Source organism: Chroicocephalus ridibundus, chromosome 1, assembly GCF_963924245.1.
Source record: "Chroicocephalus ridibundus chromosome 1, bChrRid1.1, whole genome shotgun sequence".
Lineage (NCBI taxonomy): Eukaryota > Metazoa > Chordata > Aves > Charadriiformes > Laridae > Chroicocephalus > Chroicocephalus ridibundus.
In genome coordinates, this window is record NC_086284.1 from 25,421,472 (window position 1) to 25,444,738 (window position 23,267).

The 23,267-nt window shown below is 41.1% G+C and overlaps 1 protein-coding gene across 6 annotated transcripts in view; it reads right to left on the bottom strand.

The window, feature by feature from the left end:
- Positions 1 to 22,995, bottom strand: part of LNX2 (ligand of numb-protein X 2) — a 61,626-nt gene extending 38,631 nt beyond the window's left edge. Inside the window, exons 1-2 of one of the 6 annotated variants that reach the window (XM_063331795.1) lie at positions 22,857 to 22,987; positions 15,684 to 15,900 (exon numbers count right to left, since the gene is read on the bottom strand). The gene's annotated coding sequence lies outside the window, so the exon portion shown is untranslated. Of the gene's footprint in view, positions 1 to 726; positions 870 to 4,138; positions 4,340 to 4,417; positions 4,658 to 15,683; positions 15,901 to 22,856 lie in introns of those variants that run through there. The other 5 variants (XM_063331789.1, XM_063331804.1, XM_063331821.1 and 2 more) reach the window with 5 other exon arrangements.
- Positions 22,996 to 23,267: the final 272 nt, after the last annotated feature.

Here is a 23,267-nt window from a genome sequence, read left to right on the forward strand (position 1 = left end):
TGTTTGCGCTCTTAGAAATTACTTCAGTTAAAGCACTGTTGAAAAAGTCCTTCAAGATTCAAGTGAAAACATTAGCAAAGATGCACAGTAACACACAGTAAGCCAACAGGTCCTGATGTGTGTTCTCAAATGAGTGACAGGGGCTAAATATTAAGCAGCAATCTCCTGCTTCCCCCTTGCAGAATGAATAATGTGGAGGAGTGAGCGCTGAACTGCTGTTAACAGCATTTCTGGCCACTTTCCTCGGTAATCTGGTTCTCTGCTTAAAAAAATAAGATTCCTAACAAAGGCAGACAAATGAAAATCGTTATCTTCTAAGCGAGTAGTACAAATTAAAATAAAATCAAAGAAAAAAAAAGACACTAAAGACACTTAAGTGGTGGCACCTATGTAAAACACCAAACTGGCAGCCGTATGCAGAAATTACATATAGCAGATGTATTTCTATAACTATAAAAAAATTAACTAGAATAGAATTGTCCAATAAAAGTACAAGAGGGTTAAGTGCTCAGAGAAGGCTTCTTGTCCTACAAGCATACAAGGGCAAGGGTTAGGAGAAGTTTGGTGGGGTGGGGAGGCATCAGGGCTCCAACTGCTACACTCATCTAGCGAACAAAAGCCGAGCTGTTAAAAAAACAAAGGCCTAGAATTACGACAGAAAAATGCATTTCAGTTCTCAGATACTTAATCTTGAATTTTCAAAACATACAGAAGACATTTACTCACACCAGTAGGGAATTCTGGTTCACCACATTTTGGGAAGAGTGGGAAAGGAGCGATGCGCTGAGGAGCCCCACCAGGTAGGACGTTCAGATTCCTAACTTCAGGCACCACTTTTCTGTACCCGTGGTCAAAATGGCTCCAGCAACAGAGGCTGACAGAAGCATGCTACGTTGGGAAGGAGCCAACCTTCTCCTCCTCCTCCTCTCTGTCCAATCTCTTCTCAGCAGGCTGAAATTTTGCATTTGAGATTCTGTGGGGGATGATACAATTTTCACTTCCTCATTTATTCTATGTATTCAACCCTTAAGAGCCAGCTCTTAAAATACCAGTCTTGCTTTGAAGGATATTACTTCATTAGCATTGCTTTTGGAAAAAGGTCTTTAAGAGGCAGACGATTCAGCCTCAGGAGCGCCCATCTTCTTTGCACTCCCTAACCACAATGCTCATTTTCCCAAACCAAGCACTTCTCAACAAGTTAGGTTTGGTTCACAGACATAAAAAATTCAAACTCTCATTTATTTCCATACTTTTTTTTTTTCACTCCTAACCCATGCTAAACACTTTCACATGTTTTATGCCAGATACTTAGACGAAACATTTTTAAACTTTATAATCTTTTCTTTTTTTAATTGCTATATTGTCCAAGAGCCAGAAACCACCACAGACAACACTCCTACTGCGCTGAGAGCCGTGCGAATGAACCCAAAAGATTATGCTGTCTCTGTGAGATAAAGACTCACATTCCCATGGCATATATCTCCTTTTCATAAAAAGGGAGCAGTGCGGTGCACCAAGACACTGAGACCCCAGAAATACTACACAAGGTCCATCACTGCTGTAGACACTTGCCTACCCTTGGTAGAGAAGCAGCAGCAGCTGTGTTGATAAGGCAAGGTTAGCTTGATGCAATGGCACTAGCATACGATGGAGTACTTGGAAATAACATTTCCAAGCTTCTCTGCTCCTATCAGCAACAATGGGGATTCGAGGAATTAGTCAGAAGCTCACCCGCAAGCCGCTGGTTCATAAAATCCAGATCTCGTAAGAAATGACTCAAACTTACTATCAAGTTCAGAGCAGTCCAGCGGCTCACAGGAACAGGATCTAATGGGTCCAAGAGACTATGCTACAAGTTATCTTCACCTGGCACAGTCACTAAAAAGCTAAGGAATACCCCGAATGCACACTTTATCCTGAAAATGGTCCCTTCTGCATCAAGTTTGTAATATAGAGAAGTATGAGGGAACCCCCACAAAAAAATAGTCTGCTCTATAGTTCTTAGTTTCCAGCTAGACACAGACATTTGGGTCAGAAAAACAACTTTTCACATTTCTGTAAAGAACATTTTAATACTGCAATAAAAAGCAGCCTTGATTTTCATTGGTTTTGAGAGTTAAAAAGATAGTAATTCCAATTTAATGAACCAAGAGGTTGGCAAACAGGGTAATTAAAAGCCTTCATCCTGTCCTTTCTGTCTTCCAGCTGAAAATCAGAAGCACAGTCAAGAACATGATGAGATTTTCATTCAAAGGAGACATCTTACTTTAAAAACAGCAGACTCAACTACAAGCAACACTGTCTCTTATTATCAGTCATATGGGATTAGAACACAGAAACAATAAATAAAATCCCAGGCAACTAGTCTGCTTCCATATATCGAGTGAATGCAAAGAAAACATATAAGGAAAAGGAAAGAGTCCTGAAAAGGCCATCCTAGCTGAACAATTTTAAGACAGGAAAAGTAAAACCTTTCACAGAACAGATTAAGTTACACTAGAAAGCTACTACAATAATATAGCATACTTTAGCTAAAAGGAGTCATTTGCATACATTTCCCTTTACAAACTTCAGAACTGGAAATATATGAACTCGGATTTACTGCTTGTCCATACAGACTGGTTTCACTGAACATGAAGTTTCAATAAGGTTAAATTTTGACCTGATACTTATTTTGTTGTTAAAGCATACTGTGATGCTTTAGCTTCAGCCAATCCTGACTCCTAAATGGAAGTAAATATAAAGCTTAAAGGGTTTACCAGGAGTCTTGGGTTTTTTTCACCAAGTACATGAAAGTAAACCACTGCACCTTTCCCATATGCAATAGAAGATGGATTATTATTTTTTTTTCGATGCTGCATCTGGAGAACAACTCATCTGCTGGGGCTCCAGCTGGCTGGAAACCCACGTTATCCACTGCCATCCCAACTCCCTTCAGACTTGTGAATGCAACCAAGGGGACACTTCGGCTCAGAGATTCCTATTTAGCTGCAAACTGGGGCTCAAAGCATGCGATGAACTAGCTATAAAACCCTGTCCCAAATAATTATTGTAACCATTGGTACACAGCACGCTTAGGGTAAGAAAATTACACAAACAAAACTGCTGAACCACACCAACAATTTCAAATCTTCAATTAAAAAACCTCGTAAGAGCCAGACCTGACATCTTACTTGCTCTCACATTTTTCTCTCTCCCTCCTTCCCCTCCCCAAATCCTGAAAAAACAGTGAAACAGGAACTATTCTTCTGGGACAGACACTTCCACTTGAAAATCTGAAGTACAGTTACTTCAGAATACTTACAAATGAGAGACCTTAACGTTTGTTTTTCTACCAAGAACTCCTGAAAGCAAACAGATTTAGCAAAAAAAAGGAAAAAATGCATGAATGATCTTGTGTTTCTCGTTCTGTTTTTTAGAAATATATCATCCCTTTTTGTTTTTTAAAAAAAGTCTTAAGCAGAGGACTTGTATTACTTAAAGTCTGCATGCACTGCACAACGAAATGAGAAGCCTTTTTTTTGCAAGGTGGTTATAAAGGCTACCTGGAAGTTTACCAGGGTTTCTAGGATGCCTATTGGAAAACCTTATGGATAACTGTACAAGTATTTCTACATACGTATCCTAGGAGACCAAAGAGCTTTCGCATTTAAGAGCTTATTTCCCAGCCACCCTCTCGATACACATCTCATGCATTTATACATAATACAAATAGCTGTGAGAAAGGAGGACGTTGGTTTAATTTCAGCCAGAACGTACGCTGACCTCTGCTTATATCAGTGTGTTTCATTTTATTTCACTTCTTTCTCACCTTCTGACTACAAAGATGTCAGAAATCTCAAAGTAATTCATGAAATGTGTTTTTAAACTTGAATTTTACAACTGAGCAAAGCTATAAATTTTAAATCTTTAAAAATTCATATACATAGATGCAAATCACCAGAAAGAGCCTTTGTATTCATGCAAGTGAAATTTAGATTCCTGATCACATCATTTCGCAAAGCATCAACCTGTTAAATACAACATATCAGAGAACCACATAATTTAGGAAAAAAGCCTCAGAAAGAGAAATGCAAAAATAAAAAAAAAAATAAAATTAAACAAGAAGCACAAACAAGCTAATTCAAGAGAGACTCACTTTCCACTTCGGGTTAGAATACCCCATGCATCTGAAACAAGCCGAACAGAAAGCATTCCCTTCGTTTCTTGTTTGTAATTCTCATCACGAGGTCTAACCTGCAATTAAGCACTCGGTGCCCAGCCTCCGAAGAAGAGCATCTTTAAAATGCCGAGCGGAGCCCTGGAAACAGCCAGGTACAATTCCTCAGCAGCCGGCACCGAGGATCTGTTACAAAACCTGCAACACAGAGCACGACAGCCCATTCCCATCATCACCTTTTTAGTCTATGTTTCTTACCCTTCCATCCCAGCGGCGGAAAGGAGGGAGCACAGCGTACCTGCCCAACATAAAGGAAAAGAAGAAACAATATACTGTTGTTCTCCCGGAGGAGGGGATATCACATGACAACAGGGAACTTCAAGGAAAAAGGTTGTCGGCATGCCGGTATACACAAATTAATTCACTGGTGGGTAATTAAAACAGGGCCAGCCCCTCCTATAACCACTAAGCAGCTCTCGGGGTTTGATTTACTTAAAGCAGTAAATTCATCTCATCACCCAACCTCGGACGAATAGGAGGGAAGCCCCGAGAGCTGCGGCTCGGTAAATACTAACCAGAGCAGAAGCCAGCGTAAAAGATCCGCGGGCGCTCTCTTACACCGTGTCCTTTTCAAATCCTAAAAACCTAACATTAAAATTAACCGCAGGCTAAAATGTCGCCAGCAATTTCTCATGAATGCATAATGAAACGGGGCTACTACACCTAGCGCACCACAGTTTTGTAAGCACGCCCGGGGAGCATGTGCGGGTATCACACGCGCAGGAACACTTACAATAACTCCACGTATATTATAGTGGCTTTACAACACAGACAGGACATTTCAAATTTCTGTCATGCTCTCTCCATGTGCTATGAATGTTACGTAAAGCAAATCAATGTTTGCAAGAAAAACAACGGATTCAATTATATAATGTTATTTTTCTTTCCTCCCCTCCCTCTATTTCAGAAAACTCTGTTTTTTTAAAAAAGGAAATTAAAATGCAATGTTGAAAGTGTTCTCAAAACTGCACATACTTTCTGAAAAAGTCTCAATTTCTGTGTAGTTTTATAATTCAGTATCTCAATACTAGAGGAGTATTCAGTGCAGGAAGTCAGTTTTACATCCTGAAATTACTCTGCTTTTGTCAATTAAAAATGAAGAAAAAAAAAGAGTATTCTGTTTTTCTTTCAAATTAGCTAACTTCCTGTCTTTTCAAGTACTAGATGTACTGCATATTTGCAGACTCACAAACCACTGTCTTCCACAGCAGCTTTTATAAAGTCCAGTATATTGGACTTCAATAACTCCACTTTCAAATTGAATACTTAAGTATTATTTTTCCATTATACTGGACGTAATACAAATGACATGCAGGAGAGTCTACAGCCAGCTAAATGCGATAACCACCATATCCCTCAAGACATCGTCCTCTCCTTTTGCTTACTTAGTTCCATGAAGCGGACGAAATAAAAACCCTAAACCTACAAACACCACCATAAATCAGCAGGAGACGAGTATGCTCCAGTGGCCAAGGGTTCAGTTTGAGGTCTCAGTGGATGCTTCAGAAAACTTCAGGGTGGTCTTTATACCACCCTCCACTTGAGAAAACATGACGATTGCGAAGTAAATTACCCGTCTGAAAAAGTACCAAAACTGTTTTTCTTGACTCTTTTTGGCTTGGCATGGTCTTAAACAAACACGCTTGGATAAACAGCGTAACGAAGAGGACCAATGTCCTTCTGGTTCATAGGACAGCTGCATGGCCTAGACAAGACATCACCCCTGGTGAGGCCACCAGAGCAGTTAAATTGTCTAATTGGAAGCGAGGCCCATTCTGCTCCTTCCCATGAAATAAAACCTGCAATGGTATTTCAAAGACCCAGAGAGCTCTATGGAAACTTTTGACCTCTGCTAGAGACATTTCCAACAGCACTAAAATGACGACGTCGATACTGTTTATGCTAGACTAGAGGTGTTTGAGCATTTGCCTGTAATACACCATTTCATCTGGAGAACCAATATAAATCAATCCTGGCTACAGCGTTCCTCTGTCAACACACCTCTGTCAACAACACCTACATGGGCTTCCTCTAGCACACAACTGTCATTAATTCAAAGTAAGTCATGGCTAGAAATGGCATTTGCTAAGATACCAAGATTTTTATCGTGGGGATCTTAGCTGTACTGTGAAACAGCGTGGTGAAACGCCACATGGCAAAGGAAAGGGGTAAAAGCAGAGCATGAAAGCTGTTCCCCAGCCCAGCCCCGCCGCTGCAAGGTTCCCTCCAAACCCCCAAGCACCCGCACTGCTCTCACTGCCAGTGGAGGTGGACTGCCCCTCTACTCTGCTCTGGTGAGACCCCATCTGGAGTAGTGCATCCAGCTCAGGAGTCCTCAGCACAAGAAGGACATGGACCTGTTGGAACGGGTCCAGTGGAGGCCCACAAAGATGATGAGAGGGCTGGAGCACCTCTGCTGTGGGGACAGGCTGAGAGAGTTGGAGTTGTTCAGCCAGGAGAAGAGAAGGCTCCAGGGAGACCTTATAGCAGCAGTACCTAAAGGGGACCTACAGGAAGGATGGGGAGGGACTTTATCAGGGAGTGTTATGATAGGACACAGGGTAACGGCCTCAAACTGAAAGAGGGGAGATTTAGATTGGATATCAGGAAGAAATTCTTTACTGTGAGGGTGGTGAGGCACTGGAACAGGTTGCCCAGGGAAGCTGTGGATGCCCCATCCCTGGAAGTGTTCAAGGCCAGGCTGGATGGGGCTTTGAGCAGCCTGGTCTAGTGGGAGGTGTCCCTGCCCATGGCCTGTCATGAACTAGATGATCTTTAAGGTCCCTTCCAACCCAAACCATTCTGTGATTCTGTGACAGCCAGGATCTGCCTGCTCAGCCAATGGGCTGAACTGAAATTCTGGGTTTGGGCCCCAAAACTGCCTTCAGGAGCCATGCCTTCAAAAGACTTGAATGGCCGAAGGAAGCATGTTCTCCTCCTGAGTCATGAACCTATTCCCTCCATCAACACAGGCTTTAACGCACAAAGTCCGCAGTTTTTGCAGTGCCTTTGCAGCAGGAAAATTAAGATTTTAAGATTTTATTTCAACTAAGCATGCCAAATGATTGCTATGAGCAGCTGAATAATGAGACTTATTGGAAAGAAAGAAAAACTCACCGCAAAACCCCATATTACACTAACCTCAAGAAAAAAAAGATGTATTTCCGAAGGAAGAGGTAAACAACTTTTACCCTCATTAAAAAGTTGAGAAATGTGCACACCACCACTAAAATATAATTAATACACAGACTTCAGAAGAGTCCAAAGGAGCAATTTAATTAACCACCTGCTGATTTCATAAATGACAAGAACACACAAAGGTAATGGCACCTTATAATTGAAAATGTCCTGTTTAGTTAGTTGAGCAATTGTGCTGTTCCATGTTGTGCATAAATACGAGGAAACATATTTTGAACTCATCACATTTTAACTTTGTAAGGTGTGACAGAACAACGTACTGCCCGTGATACAGTCACAGTACGCTCCACTTACTTAATGTCTTTACCCAAGAACCTCAAAGTTACGGACAACCATAAAGGTCTTAACCTTTATGAACTCTTTTGATGGGCTTTTTCCATGCCCTCTTCAAAAACACAGAAAAGCTAAGAGGAAAGAAGCAATTTTATTGGTATGCCACTTCAAACAAACTATTGTCTCATGGAGGGACTCAGTAGTTCTCCCACTTTCATACAAAGGAATCCTCTGTAAGCCCCATGAAATACTTCTGTTGATGATCTTGTAAACTCATTTTGCAATTTCTCACCCTTTTCCTTCACGTGGGAAGAGCTTCCTTTCAGCTACTACATCTTTTATTAAAGCTGAAGAGAAGCAGCTTTTACCAAGGTGGGAAAAGAACATAACGAAATATGTGAAAGGCTCTTCCTCATTTTTTTCATTGGACTTTTCAGGGATAAAGCCGAACTGAATTAATATTCCTCCTTGCATTCACAGAACTCAAAATGCCTTTGTGCTGCTACATTACAACCATCAAAGTCTATTTGACTGAACATGAAACAGAGCAACATCTGAATTTATGAGCTGTCCATCTCCCTGTCTAATGGACACACTAGGAGTGTTCATTTATACCTGCTTTGGGGCATACATAATTTAAAATAACAGACTGATGAGATTCTTCAAGCATAGCAGAGTCTCCACTGGAAAGCTGACTGCTAGACTAAAAGATTTTCCTTAAAGGACTGAACAATATACCATAAAATGAACCTCAGCGGTCCAACACACAGCAGCAGTGGCACACAAGGAAGGATGGATGGATGGATGGATGGATGGATGGATGGATGGATGGATGGATGGATGGATGGATGGATGGATGGGGCTGCCTTGTACATCAGCCTCAGGCTCTCTGGTCCCACCTCTCCCCGCTATCAGCAGGGCTGGGCTGACATCAGTGACTTTACATAGCATTGGCTCCCTGCCCACCTACTCCAGGAAAAGCATTCCTTAATAGAAATTGTACCATTAAGTGCTGATCCCAACAGCACCGCTGTACGATGTGTCCAGCTGAAATGATTAGTTTGCGTGTACACATTAAATACACATTTCTGCAATTTTGCATCCAACAGTGAAATCTCTACTTACTGGTATTAGCTGGCCATGTTTATTGTTCCTGAGGGTTTCCCATCCTTAACTGTTTATGATATTTACTTAGTCTGTAGCAAACCATTACCAAGCCTACCTAGCTGTATTAGCTGCCTGTCAGCGATGTCACCAGATATGTAAACATCTCTTTAAAATGATGAAACCTCCCATTACTTTTATGCACTATGGTTTATTTACCGATTACATGAGGAAAGAAGGGTTCTTGAATAAATATCATAAAGCAGCCTCTAATAATTTCTGTAACTCTTTTTTAAAAAAAAAAAAAAAAAAGTCTTCCCAGTTTACATGTGTTAACTCTTTAAGAGCATTCACATCAGAAACTGGCAGGTGCCAGGTACTGCCTGTGCCCCATTTCCCAGCAACAGCACCTTTGGGTTCCTTGTTAATACTCCCTTACGTATCCTTCTTCGAAGAATTCTTAGGCATCTTCCCGCACGACTGAACATGGAGCTGTTTTCCAAGGATTAATCATGATAACTGCTGCATGTTTCCAGGATGCATTCACCCTGTGAAAACGGTTTAGATTTTCTGCTTCTAAATGTTATAGAAAATATATTGCTTAAATTGTAATATATCATTCAACTGCCTGCAGCTTCCAAAACAATCTGGACTGCTCAATATTGCTGACTTTTTTCTAACATTTACTATTGCAATAAACTTTATCAGAAACGTTCACCTTCTTCCATGCCACTAATATATTTTGAAAGAAAACAATGCTCCACGACTCCTTGAAAGAACTCCATTTGCCCATCACACTCCTCCCTAACAGCTGTGCTCGAGGTTTCCCAAGTGGTCTTGCCTGCACTAAGAGCACATCCATAGTACACTGATTTCACATGCTAGGATAACTAGGTAACAAGCATTAGAAAAGAGACTGACCACTGCTAAAGAAAGGCTTAATCATACAAGTATTTGTTACAAATGTCACGTCCTGCTGGGGAAAGCTTTCAAAGATAAACGGTGTTTGTGTAACTCACCGAAAGTCATCTGGGATGGAGGACAGGGGAAAAGGAACAGGGAGCCCCTCAGTAGCACAGAAGAGCTCTGACTTTTTCACAGAATATCAGAACTTGCCACTGAAGAGCAGAAATATCAGATCGTGAAGATGACCTTCCTCAAAACCTGCCTGTAGGAATTCCTGTACTGCTCAAGTTTGTTTCTTTTTAAATGGGTTAAATGCTGCCTATTTTCCCCTATTGACAGGAAGATTACTTTTCCCTTTTTAACACAATTCTCCCAAGTTTTCTGCTACACAAATTTGAAGAACAAGAGCTGTGGTGGTCTGTGGCTTGTTTATGAAACTGGCCCTTACCCTCTCCCCAGGCAGCCGGGCATCTTCCCTCCTGCCTCCCGGTGATCCCTGAGCCCACTTCTGCGAAGACACAGAATGGATGTCAGGAGATAAGTTATTAAGTGATCAAAATACACACAGAAAAATAATTTGTTTTAAATATTACATGGGGGATGTAAGCAGTTTATTAATTGCATCTTCTAGATTAATTTCTGATTCCATTAGGTCGTGACACAGTGAAGTAATTTAAATCAAGGGATTTACAGCATTTTGAATTAGTTTAATAATGCTAAAGCTTACTGTATATATTCAAGTATTTAATTCACAAGAACTACCTTTTTTCACCAGCTTATAAAATTAGTTTCAAAACCTAATGTATTTCATTAGCATTCCTGGTAGAGAACCTTATTTAAATTTTACAAGAATAATGAAAATAAACAATACCATTTCATGTTTAAATACAACTTAAACTTTTAAACTTAGAAGTATTCACTTAAACAAATCATGCTGCTTATCACTACAAAATTAGATTCTTTCAGTGCAGTAATATTGGGGTTTTTTCTCTCCTGCCCCTCCTGCCACCAAAGACAGCTTATGTTCGACTAGTACCCACTGAACAGTCCTTCCATTCACTGGTATTTCACTGCAGAACATAATTTTGGAAGTGGCAGAGTCTTGCCTTGAGCTTGAATTATTGCCGCCAAAAATCTCATCCTTCCAAAATTTCCTTTGCATTGTCAAAATTAGAATGAATAGAAAATAAAGTACAGTCAACACCGTTTTTCATGTTTCTCTGCACAGGAGCAGCTCGACTACCTCAACACCAGTGTCCCCGCACAGGATCCACTTTCATACAGCCCTGTCCTGGTTTGAGACAAGCCCGCTCAGATTCTTCAACCCAGCAGCTCAAACAACATTTCTTATCTTTTAGCAAACACCTGCTATTCACTATTTGCATTTCACAGCCTTTCCCATAGTTTCTGGTGCTAAGAGCAACCTTGAGGGTGGCTTTCACTAGCACTGTCTCCTTTCACGTTTCAACAGATCAGGAGAACACGGATGCTCAGCTTCCAGGGCTCAGATGAGCTAACTTCTATCTCACAAAACCAGAACTTCTTTTACCATCTCCCTACATCTCTACTAGCATCACAGCTAGAGGGTTATTGTTTAAAATGTCTCATGCATGTGCGTTACCTGTTTTTAACGAAATAAAAAATACAAGTAAATTATTCAAATAAAATATACAGACTATCTGCTGTAAAACTGACCTGGCAAACAACCTGAGAATTCCTTAAGTTCACCAAATGTCCTTAAACTCAGTTTTCTGAATTGAGAGGAATCTATTCTACTGATACATTCGCTAAGCAATTTCTTATAGAGGAACTGAATTAGGAGTTGAGGACAAATTTACTTCTTTCCATGCCAAACCCTGCATTCACTTTGAGGCTTTATAAACTCCAGAATTCCTAAATATGTGTAAACCTCTTAAATAAACAAATAACTAAAGCACTGAGAAAATTTTTCTTCCAGAATTACTTTGTAGCATAACTAGAATGGTACTTCTCCTTCACTGCAATATTATTTTGTGGTACTAACTCAAAAGTTCAAACCATTTTCATTTCTTTATTACCAGTAGCAATCTAGGAAATGCTGCCATCAATAGTAAATCTACATGAAGTCGCACTCCTCTGGTGCATTTTGTGCATAGCAATCAGTTCATAACGTAATCTTGTGTTGTTTAAAATTCAGTTTATTCTTCAATTGCTCTGCTAGCCAGACTCTAATTTATTATATTTTCTGGTACATTTGATTTTGGATATTATGACATTCGGGCTCACGCCATTAGAGAGGAAACATAAAATGGTGAGGATGTCTAGGGACAGCTGAGAGTAAGATAGCAACAGCCTGGAAAATTAACAATATCACTGTCTCGGTGCTCAGCTAGACCTCTCCTGCATTAGTGCTAAAAAAAATTCGGCAGTATTTCTCCAATATAGACTTGACATCCAGGAATAGCCTCAGCGGCACCATAAAACCTCAGCTATTGCAGCGGGCAGCTCGGGTGATTGGGAGGGCGGACGGCAGCCTCCAAGCCCGCTGGGGCAGCTGAGCTGCAGAAGAAATGAAACACGGGTCCTGCTGCGGCTCTGAGGCCACCAGAGAAACTGATGCGGTTCTAAATGCCACCGATACTATATACATTGATTATTTTTTTTTAGCCTTGCATTGTCTCGTTTCGAGCTACCGTTTCTTTCTCCTGGCACCCAAGGTGAAATGAGAGGCAGCGGCCAGAAGCCTTCTCAGAGCATCTTTCTTGAGAACCCTGGCAGAAGGGAGGGCTTCGCCCCCTCCTCTGACTACATTAACCTTCAGGGCACGCTGCCAGCCCCACCTGCTTACTCAGGATTTTGCCAGCAAGGGAAGCTCTCACCACACAGATTCGTCCTTCGAAGATGCATCTTCTTTTGCATGCTTCTTACTTCCCCCTGCTACATTTGGCGTTTGAACTCCTGCATCCAGAGGACGGAGGGGCAGTCCTGGCAGAGAAGCATCGGGCTCCTGGATTCACATCCAACCTTCTTCCCAACAACAGATTCTGACAGCTTCAAACATGAAAAATCCTCACATGCCTGCACAGCTTGCTCTCTCACAAGAAATTCCACATTGGGTTTTGAAGAAAATTTTTATTTCCCTTCTTTTCTCTGTTCTTCAGAAAATCTGAAGACAGCTTGCCAAAATAATTCCCAAGAGTGAACTCTCTGCAGGGAAGCCCAGGCAGCCGGAGCCGCGAGATGCTGCCAGCGTTGGAAAGAACTTGTGGTGGGGGAAACCTGGCTGGACCCAAATCCTCACCGATCACTTTGTCCTCCAGAAAAAAACAAGCAGGCTACTTCTCCTCTATAGGACAATAAAGTTTTCTCCTGTCTCTAAGCTGTCTTGTAGCTCAGGCAGTATTGCCACCTCCTTCTAAACCTCATAAGCAGTAAGGATTTTACTAATGATGTTGTTGCTGCAACGGCTGCAGTCATTTAAAAAGACAATCTCAACAATTATACGTAGCAATGTTAAAACATGATGATTCAGGTTGCAAGCTAATTTACAAAATTAAGAAACACCACTTTTTTGCTTACCCTCTGCCTTTCAGCTTTCCCCACCCCTCCTGAACCTGTGCTGTAACCCAGTTGCTGGTTTCTGTTCAGGTGCTTTTTCCCCAGCAGCCCAGTCCCATGCAAAGGGCGGACACAAAAGGGAGTAGCATGAGGGACTCAACAAGCACATTTCTAATGTTAGATTGCCTGATTTCACACTTAAAAAAACCCACTGAAGGAAAGTTATTGGTGCGTGAGAAATACAGAGTACAATTTTAGCTTGTGAAGTCTGAGGGAGTCAGAGCATATCACATCAGGCCACACTTCGGCGGGACGGAGAAGTGGGATGGAGGGGCATCCCGAAACTCCAGCGTAATGAAATATCACCACCACAATGAGAGAACTAAGCTCCTCTCATTTCGGTGTACAGGTACCGGGAAAACGTACTGACCAAGTTCTTTAGAAGCACGTGACAACTTCAGCTCCAACCATTTTCTCTTCTCAGTCCCATATACTCTTAAGTAACTTGTCTATGCGTACGCTGCAAATCAATGCACGGCCTCCGGTGTCTCCCTGCACCTGCTCTCATTACCCTGTGTTGGAAACGAACCATGAATCGAGGCCGGAGACTCAATTTCACTTGCCAGCGTGCAGAGAATAATCATCAATAATTGATGTCAGTCGGCTTCATTTGGGGCACTGCCTCGGGCACACAATGGAGACACAGCATGCACCAAGAAAAGGAAGATTTGTATATAAAGTGATTTGATAATCTGAAAAAATCCCTCAGTAAACAAAGGAAGTTTACAGATAATTGTATTATAAATTAGAGTTGTTTTAAAACAATGCAGAATGTATTCGAGAGCATCTGGGAAGAAAGATGGTAGTTTTAAAAGCAAAACCTTGGGGGAAAATACTTTCCCCCCTCAAACAGAAAACAGTAATTCGTTTTATTAGAACCTAATCCTCTTCAATTCATGTTAAGGCAGAGCATTTTTCCAATAAAGACTTTTATCAATCTACTTAAATACAATTTTATAAATAAATAAATATTAAATATCTTTAAATATAGTTTTAGTATCTGATTAAATGATTGGTTATTGCACCTTTTTTGATTGCTTCCATTTTATTTCAAATTTGAGAAGCAGGCCAATTTTAAGTCAGAAAACTGAATATGTTAATTATTAAATTAGGACAGAACTTAACCTCTGGACTACAGAAAAATATATCATGACAGCAAAAGCATTCTGATGTCTGTCTTTTTATATGCATCTACTCATCAGATGGAAAGTTATTTTCTTAATTTACTTCTTAATAACTTAATTATTATTAAGTATTAAAAAAATACCTAATAACCCCTTCTGTCTTACAAAAGTTATTATTTTTCCAGCACTCATTTACTGTGTTACAAACTTTTATTGTGGCAATTTATGTGAAAATCCCCCCAATAAAACCCATATATGAATCATTAAATTTTCTATAATCAATGTTGGCATTCAATAATATTTATACAGATCTTCTATTTAAACAACACATTATTGAAGCCCCTCATTGCTATAACTGCTGACAGCACCAGAAGAAAAAAGTTACTCCACAACTTCAAAGTAAAAGCAAAAACTACAGAACTGAACAACAATCAAGTTGGTAAAAACATATTGGATTAGATTTCTGTAATGCCTTACCTAGCGTATTTCACTTCATTCTTCCATAAAAAATGCTTAATGTTAGAGCTAAATTTGGAAGGATTTCTAAGTTAAGATATGAAAGGAAAGAAAGAGAGAGAGAAAAAAAACTGTTGAAAGAAAAGACTAAGTACAGGCTTTGGGTTTTTCCTTTTCATACTGCTTGATTTATTTATATATAGAAATTCATTTTATATATATACACACATATATGTAAAGTAAGTTCAATGACAAGCAGAATGCTAACCAGATTTGCACCAGCAGCAATTGAGCCCCAGCAAAGAAATCCCCTAAGGGATGCTTTGCTATAACCACATCATCACAGCTGTGGTGAATTCAGGGACTTCCTTGGGAGCAGAAGCAGGCAGAAGGACTCTCATGCCCACAAAGGACCCCATGGAGTCACTGCTGTGGATTCAATTGTACAGGCAAGCTGTAGGGATGGCTAAGTAGGACTCAGCATGTGATACATCACATGAAAAATAGCATATATGGGATAGCAATTGCTCCTAACACGTGTGGGTGCATTGCAGTACAGTTCCTTCTCTCCTGCATTTCAACTTAACCTGCTCTGCAGGTTTTCAGGTATACGCGGCCTCACCTACATCAACACTTAAGAACAAACCATTTTTATCCTCAAAGTCAGTATCACAGCTAAAACAGAAATCTTTCCTCTTTGACCCTTTGAGGCAAAAAAAAAAAAAATAATCACAGCACAATATTGGTATTACTCTGTGAAATAAGTTGCCTTCACTATAAACTTGAGACTTAAAGACAAATGATACCTGTTGTGAAATCCATGTGGTTCTGATCATTTGTAGGAGGTAACCATGTCAAGCTGTTACCCAAAAGTTCTTCATCAAGTATCCTCCACTTCATAATGGCATGACTCTTAGCTATGAACATTTCCTGGCTTCACAGCTTTTCAAACTTTTCAAAATATGACTTAGGAAAGCATTACACTTCTACAGCATTCCTCTAGTCGGTGGCACACATCCCTTACTGCAAAAGAGAGAACTGTTAACAGTTTCATTTCACACTCTAGTAACTCAAAATTCTGCATTACCTCTCACTTTAGTGTTAATTTTCCCATAGATTCTCTTTTTCTGCTTACATGGCAAGACAGCTCAGGTCAAGTGCACAGAGAAGCTGTGCTGCTGATTCTTCTTTTTACCACCACTGAATCACCTTCACTTTTGCTTCACCGGAAAGTTATTTTCCCTGCAGAAAGCAGGAGAGCCACAGCCAATAGATAAGTCAGCTGCTATCAGTCGAATTGGATTTCAAAGTGAGGAAAAAACCTCCCCAGAACTAAAATTGCAAGTATTATGTATGTAGGATCATGCCCACGCTGTATAAATACACCACGAGAGGCATATTTGCTGCTGTACATGCGGTGAAGCCTAATGCAGCTCGTGTCACTTCCAGCTATAGACAGACACGTATCAGAAGCTATAGAATATAAAAGTATCAGCACTGAACAGCCATGCTGAGCCATCCCCCAGATAACAGGAATGAAGAGTGGTTATTTTGCCAGATGAAGCAGAAAGATACCTTTTTTTCACTGGCGATTCAAAAAAGAAACACATTTGGTGGTTGTCGCTGAATTCTTATGAAGCTTTGTAATATGTATGTAAAGATCTAACTTACATACCTTTTTAAGACACTCAGATGAAATGTGTGACAGATCCACAAGTACACAAACATATCTGTATTTTAGCCTAATATAACCTGGGCGAGATTAGCTTTACCTTTAGCATTTAAAAGGAATTAAAATAGTCATGAAGCAAACCCAAATTCTGAAGGCATTTGATACTGACTGAATAGCATTTTATACAGGTTTAGTATACGGCAGTGATTTTCAAATTGTGATTTTTAAAGCTTCAATCTTCATTAGAAGCAGCAATGACAGCTTAGTAATGTAAAAACAATCCAGGAATTGAGTTGTACTAATTTCCAATTAACATAAATGCAAGATCTAGCACAGACATGGAACTATTTTACTAATTCAATGGGTGAGCTTTCATTAGCTTCTGTCAGTAACAATAAACAGCTCAAAAAACCCCTCTATAGCAAACAAGACATAAAGACAGGAAAAAGAGGCCAGACAGAAGGAAATTCTCATCAGCCTGCTCCGGAAGAAGCTTAACTGAGAAAGTTTTTTTAAAAAGTTTAAAAAATAAGTTAACCTCAGTTAGCAGTCGGGGCAGCCCGAGGGAGCAGCGGGGGTTTGGGTGATAGCTGTGGTGCACACATACTGTATGTACCAAGGGTACAGTTACAGCTGTAGGATCAGAATGGGGTTTATAGCAAACTCTTTGAACATGACCAGAAAGTTTATACAACGCATTAGGATCTATATGGTCTTGTGATGTATCGATCAGCTTTCACTTACAGTTATTTCAGTCTGCTTACACACAAATTTTAAACAACTTGATTTAAAAAAAAATATAGGAGAAAATTGTGATATGGGGCAGGGTAACAGATCTAATAAAAAGAGGCAAGAACACAAGGAAGGGTAGGCTATCGATAAATAAATGGATCAACCTGGAAGTAACAATAAGGCATCTTCCTCTGCATGAAGTGGCAATAGCTGTTACTGATTATTTTTTTCTATAACTTTTAACCTCCAAACGTGTAGAAGCAACTTAATATGGTCCATATTTAAGTATTTAACCTATTGCAGATATTCAGTGCGCTATCCATGAGGCACATACAGATACCAACATCTCCAGTGTCCTCCTTGAAAGGTGACTTGCCCTAGGTATAGGCTACCCAGCCATGAGATGGACTTTGAATTGTTCTGCACAGCCTGTTACTGAAGGTGATGGAAGGACCCAAGGTGTTGAAGTCAAAATATGGTTAGTTTAAGAGCCCCGTGGGGATTGTGGGTTTTCTTTTTCTTTTGTTTTTGCTGGTGTAGCAGGTAGCGATGTCAATTAGGGGGATGATTTGGATGACATTGCTATACCCACAGAAAACCCCAGCATAGGCTCTACTCTACTGCCATGTGTGTACGTTGCTGATACAGCTCGTTCTCTGGAGACTAATACAAGGTACACAGCTAAAAGAACGTTCATATTATGACAAAGTAAAATGCATCAACAAAGAATGCTTGCCGATACCAGCCAGGCTTCTTTTTTTTGAATGAAGACTTTGTTCAGGAATGCCAACCAAAACTTGATAGCCAGAAAAATCACGACACGCCTAGATTCTGAAATACTGCTTTATGTCAGAAAAAAAACCCCATGGGTTGGTCCTTTCAAAGCTAACACAACATTCCTGTGGTAGAACACGACGCCTTATCCGAGCACAATATAGCAACCACTGAAAACCGCTTTCCACGAACTGTTTTCAGCACACAAGTCAGCGACATTTTACCTCCGTTAGCTTTGCTTGAATTTCCATTTGCTTCTGTTGTGCCAAAAGCCTCTGCTGCACCCGCTTTCTTTTTCCTACATATGAACTCAGAAATGAGGATTAGCACCAATCTGAAGAACAAAGAAAGCCACAGGAAGGTGAGGACTTAAAACCCTCTATTACTAATATTCTTTGGCCTTTCAGAGCCAAAATTTTGGAAGTGACTGCATTGAGAGGGTTGGCTGTGGAGGAGAGCTCAGGCTCAAGCAAAAATTGCATGCAAAGAAAAAAAATAATCTCACAATAAGTACAAACGCAAGACCTGATAAAGGTGTCAAGGTATAACACTGACTCGAACCCAATCATAAACTGTGTCTATTCCCAATGGCTTTCTAACCAGCCAGCCATCAGGAATGCATGACGCCAGCATCCTGACACCTTCCACTGGGCTTGTGCAACCTCTTTGGAGAAGCCCATGGGAACACGCAGTGGCCGTGCCATCTCAGGCATTGGGATGGGGAGAACAGCCTATAACACACTTCAAAATCACTCCCACTGCAAAAAACATACCAATGCAAGGCAACTTGTTGTTCATTTTTCCCACTGTGCTGAATAATATCTAACAGCACTACATCACTCCAGGCAACCTGATCCAAAAGCTCAGCTGCCTTTCTACAGCTACTGGGTTTCTCCCTTTGCCCAGACACATACGGGTTCTCCTTTAATACACATCACTTTCCTTTGTGCTCTGTTGCTAGAAAAAAGACAAATAAGTCATAGTTCCTTATTCTTCGTGATCTATAACTGCTTATTACTACCATTCAAACATTTTAAAACCTGATCAGTTCCTATATTGGATATACTCCTTCCATTTTGCTCCTTGCATTTTGCTCCACAAACAAGGGTTCTTCATAAAAATTCTGTACACCCCATCAAACAGTGGCTAAGCGTGGCAAATCTCTCCAATGAAATATAAAAGCACATTCTGCTCTGTGGAATGAAGGAAAAACAGCCAGGCAAAATGAGGCAACCATCTATCACTCCATCCCAAAGTAAACCAACTCTGCCTGGGCAAAATGTAACGTCTATATTGAGCTGACACATTTATAACCTCACAATTACTTTTTTACCCAATTTGGCCTGTTTTGCTGCGATGACAGCAAGAAAATTCTAGACATTCTTAACAAAAATACCACAACCCCAGAGCAACATCACAACTTGCTTACTTAAAACAGAAGTGAGGCTGCAAATATTGAGCTACATTCCCCCAAGGTTCCATTTTTTAAAGAAAAATAGCTCTGAGTAACTGGGTGGAAAAATTGCAGACATGCAAAACAATTAAAAATCTTGCATGTTCACAAGTTACCTGTTTTTATACCAAAAAACTGCATACTCAAGCTTTCCTTTTCACCATCTAGTGCACAGCTCTGTGTGAGGCTCAGCAAGAGACCTCCCTCGTCTTCCAGCTCCCAAATTACTTGTAAAACTAACATCAATTGAAATAAGCATCTACAAGAGTGTAAAGGATTGACTTCTATGCACATTTATATCAGTAACAATACTTTAGGAATAAAAAGAGACGCCTGTAGTATTGCAAAGCACATTGCAAGGATGAAGTCAGCTCCGGTACAGCACTCTAACGCAGCAGCAGGGCTGGGAGCATCCTTTACATGTCAGTAGACAAACCAGCCCCCAGTTCCAAAGCAGAAGTCAGGTACCTACATTATCTCAGGCAGAACACAGAACAGCCACTATGAAAACACATGACAGGTTTATCCTATGAACTTTGTGAACATAAATCCTGACCCTGAAAACATTTACATGCAGGCTTAACATTAAGCCTAAGAACAGACCTACTAATTCCAAAATAAATACTTGGGTGTTTAAAAGTAAACATATGTAAGCGCAAACATCTACAGAATTGGGGCCATAAAAAACAAAAAAAACACACCGCAACATTATTATTTTTTATTGCTCCGTAGACATCATGACCCCCTGATTACATAATTTAATACTTATATTTAAAAGAATTTTCATCTTCGAAAGGCATTACAATTTCTAAACAAACTCCATTGACCTAATAATGCAATTAAGCAGCATGCAATTCAATGGGGTCACATTAAAATTGCTTCTGCAAAGCAAATCAGCAAAGAATTTTCAAATATCAGAGACAAACCACTGCTGTATCAAATAGACAACCAGTTTCCTCTGGTGCCTTTTACACCAGGGAGCACTTTAACATGGAATGAAGGCTGTTTTCTTATTAGTTACAGCTCTTAATATCTAATAGCTCTTTAAATAAGCACCATCTTGCTGATTTATGACATTAATTTATATTAATCCAATGTCTAGTTACACATCATATCCTTAGACATTTCACTTTGATATTGCTGGTATCACTTCACAGTTGCTTTCACATACATTAAGACATTTTTAAAGAGTACAGCAAAATGGGATTAAAAAAGAGGAGAATATTTTGAAGTATTTTCAAGTAGACAGTTTTAACTAGAAGCTAACCAACTTCTGCTGGTTTTTAGTGATACAGGCCCATAAATATACACCAAGATCAAGAGTGACTGGCTGTTCAGTGCAGGTAAAGCCTTACAAAAAAAACAAAGTTTCACTGAGGTCATCAGTGCTTCCATGAGAGCAGAATCCAAACAAATGCCAAAGCTTGCAATGTCAACGCCGACGTTTTCGGAATTACAAATGACAGGTTTTAGTAAGCTTATTTTTTAAACTAACCTAACTGTCTCAAGAGAACAGTACTTTTCCATCCAATCACCGGCTTACATTCCTCTTGCAAAGTTTTGCCCCTAAATTTGTAGATATTTTTTTTTTTAATTTAAATAGAAGTTTCAAGTCCTGTGTTAGGAAATCATTCCGTGTTTGCAAATCACAGACCTGAGTCCAAGGCCCTGGGCTACCTCTTGCTGAAGTCACTAGGCAGAGCTAAGGGTCAGTAGAGTTAGAAATTCATTACTAAAAACTCTCGTTTTAAAATAACGTCTTTTTTTTTTCCAATATCCAGAGATTTTAGAATTGTAATAATAGAAGCACCTTAAAACATAACATTACATACTCTTTTATTTAAAAAAAAAAAAATCTAACTGGGAACAATGATTTTCTTTGCAGCCTGATGAATTTGGAGTTAATCACTTTATATAGCATTGTGTTCAGGAAGGATGATTCCTCCCTCAGTGAGCTGATCGTTTAAAAGAAAACAGTAAATGATAAAGGGCCCTTATTAAGTCTTATGGTTCTAGCAAGTACACTGACATACCTTGTTTCCACTTTGAGAAAATTTTTTTAATAAATTCAGGGCAGCATATGGTACTAACATGTTTATTTTCCAAGTGGTAGGGACACTAACCGAAACCATCTGATGTTTCTTCCTAAGCCTCCTTGATCTGCTGCTGGATTGCAGCTTAGAATAAAGCATCGCGAAGCCAAACGGAATTGGGTAGAGAAATAAAAAAAAATAATGGTGATTCAAAGTGTTTATTTAATGAGAGCCTAGCTCAGAACAGTTTCTCTCTTGAACAGAAGCTCAATTGCTTTTATGATTCAAAATTTATTTCCAGAGACTATTCAAATGTACACCAAAGCTAATCCCTAACAGACATTTTTTACTTCGCACAGAGGCAAAAAACAAACCCACAATATCATGTAATTAAAAAAGGAATTAAAAAAGGAATTAAATGAAGCTCAGGAGTACTTAATAGTGGATTTCTACAGAAGTAAACAATCAGCGCTATGCATTAGGAACATGGTAAGAAAAGTCACAAGGGACTGTCAGATTTGTCACTAGCACAGCTCCAGCAATTGCTTTCTCAATTAGTTGACCGAGTACTAATATTCTGTCAAGAGTGCTGATAAAGTATGCCTTGATAAAGCTTAAAAGACACGAGGTTTTAAGTTTTTAAACCACATTTTCAGTGATAAGAGCAAATGGGGGGGGGGGGGGGGAATGGGAGCGCCTGGGTCAGAGCACCGAGGGCGAGACTGAACACTGAAATAGCTGCCAACGACAGTTTTAGTACTATTTTTTTATTATTATTATTGTATTATTTTACACACAGCCCCGAGTTCCCTCTGTATAAAACACATAACCTGAAACCGCGCTCCTGCAGCTGTTCTTCTGCCTCCCCCGCAGGCGGGAATTCCACTCTTTTTTTTTTTTTTTTTTTCCAGCTAGCAGCTCCTTGAATAAAAGCTACACCATAGTAGGACAGGTGTAATTTAGGGACACCCACCCCCCCCCCCAAAAAAAAAAAAACAAAAAACAACCAGCCATCTTCGGGGCAGGTCCCCCAGCACCGGAGCCCGCAGATCACCTTCGTGGGGACGCGCTGAGGGGACAGGCGGAGCCCTCGCCATCTCCGGTTCCTGCCGGTCTCCCCCGGCCGAGGGCAAGGGGACCCCGCTCACCGACCCTCAGCCCCTCACGGCGGGTCCCGGCCCCTCTTCCCTACTTGTTGCCCCCAGCAAAGGGCGGCCCAACCCGGCGTCCGCACCAGGCCCGACCCCCGCCCTGCCCGCCGGTAGCTGAGGGGAAGCTGAAGCCACCCCGGCGCCGCGGCGGGGAAGTTACTCACCGCCACCGGCTCGGCTCCGCGCCGCGCTCTCCTCAGCAGCAGCCGCCGCCGCCCCTCAGCCGAGCCCGGCGGGAGGCAAACTCCGGGCAGCACTTGGCGGAGCGCGTCTGGGCCGGGCCGGTGCTCCCGCCCCCGTCCCCCCTTCTCACCCCCCTCTCGCCGCCGCCGGGCAGCGGCGCGGCCCAAGTGACAGCCGCGCTCCGCCACTCCGGCGGCAGCCCCGGGGCGCGCCGCAGCCTATGGGAGCGGGGCCGGGGCGGGCCGCGGAGGAGCCCCGGGCCGGGGTGTCCCCGCCACTCGCCTGATCGCAGCGGAGGAGGGGCCAGCCCTGCCCGGAGACCTGTCCCCGCCCGCCCGAACCCCGCGGCCCTGCCTGGGGGCGAACCCCGGGGGGCCCCGCCGCTGAGGGGT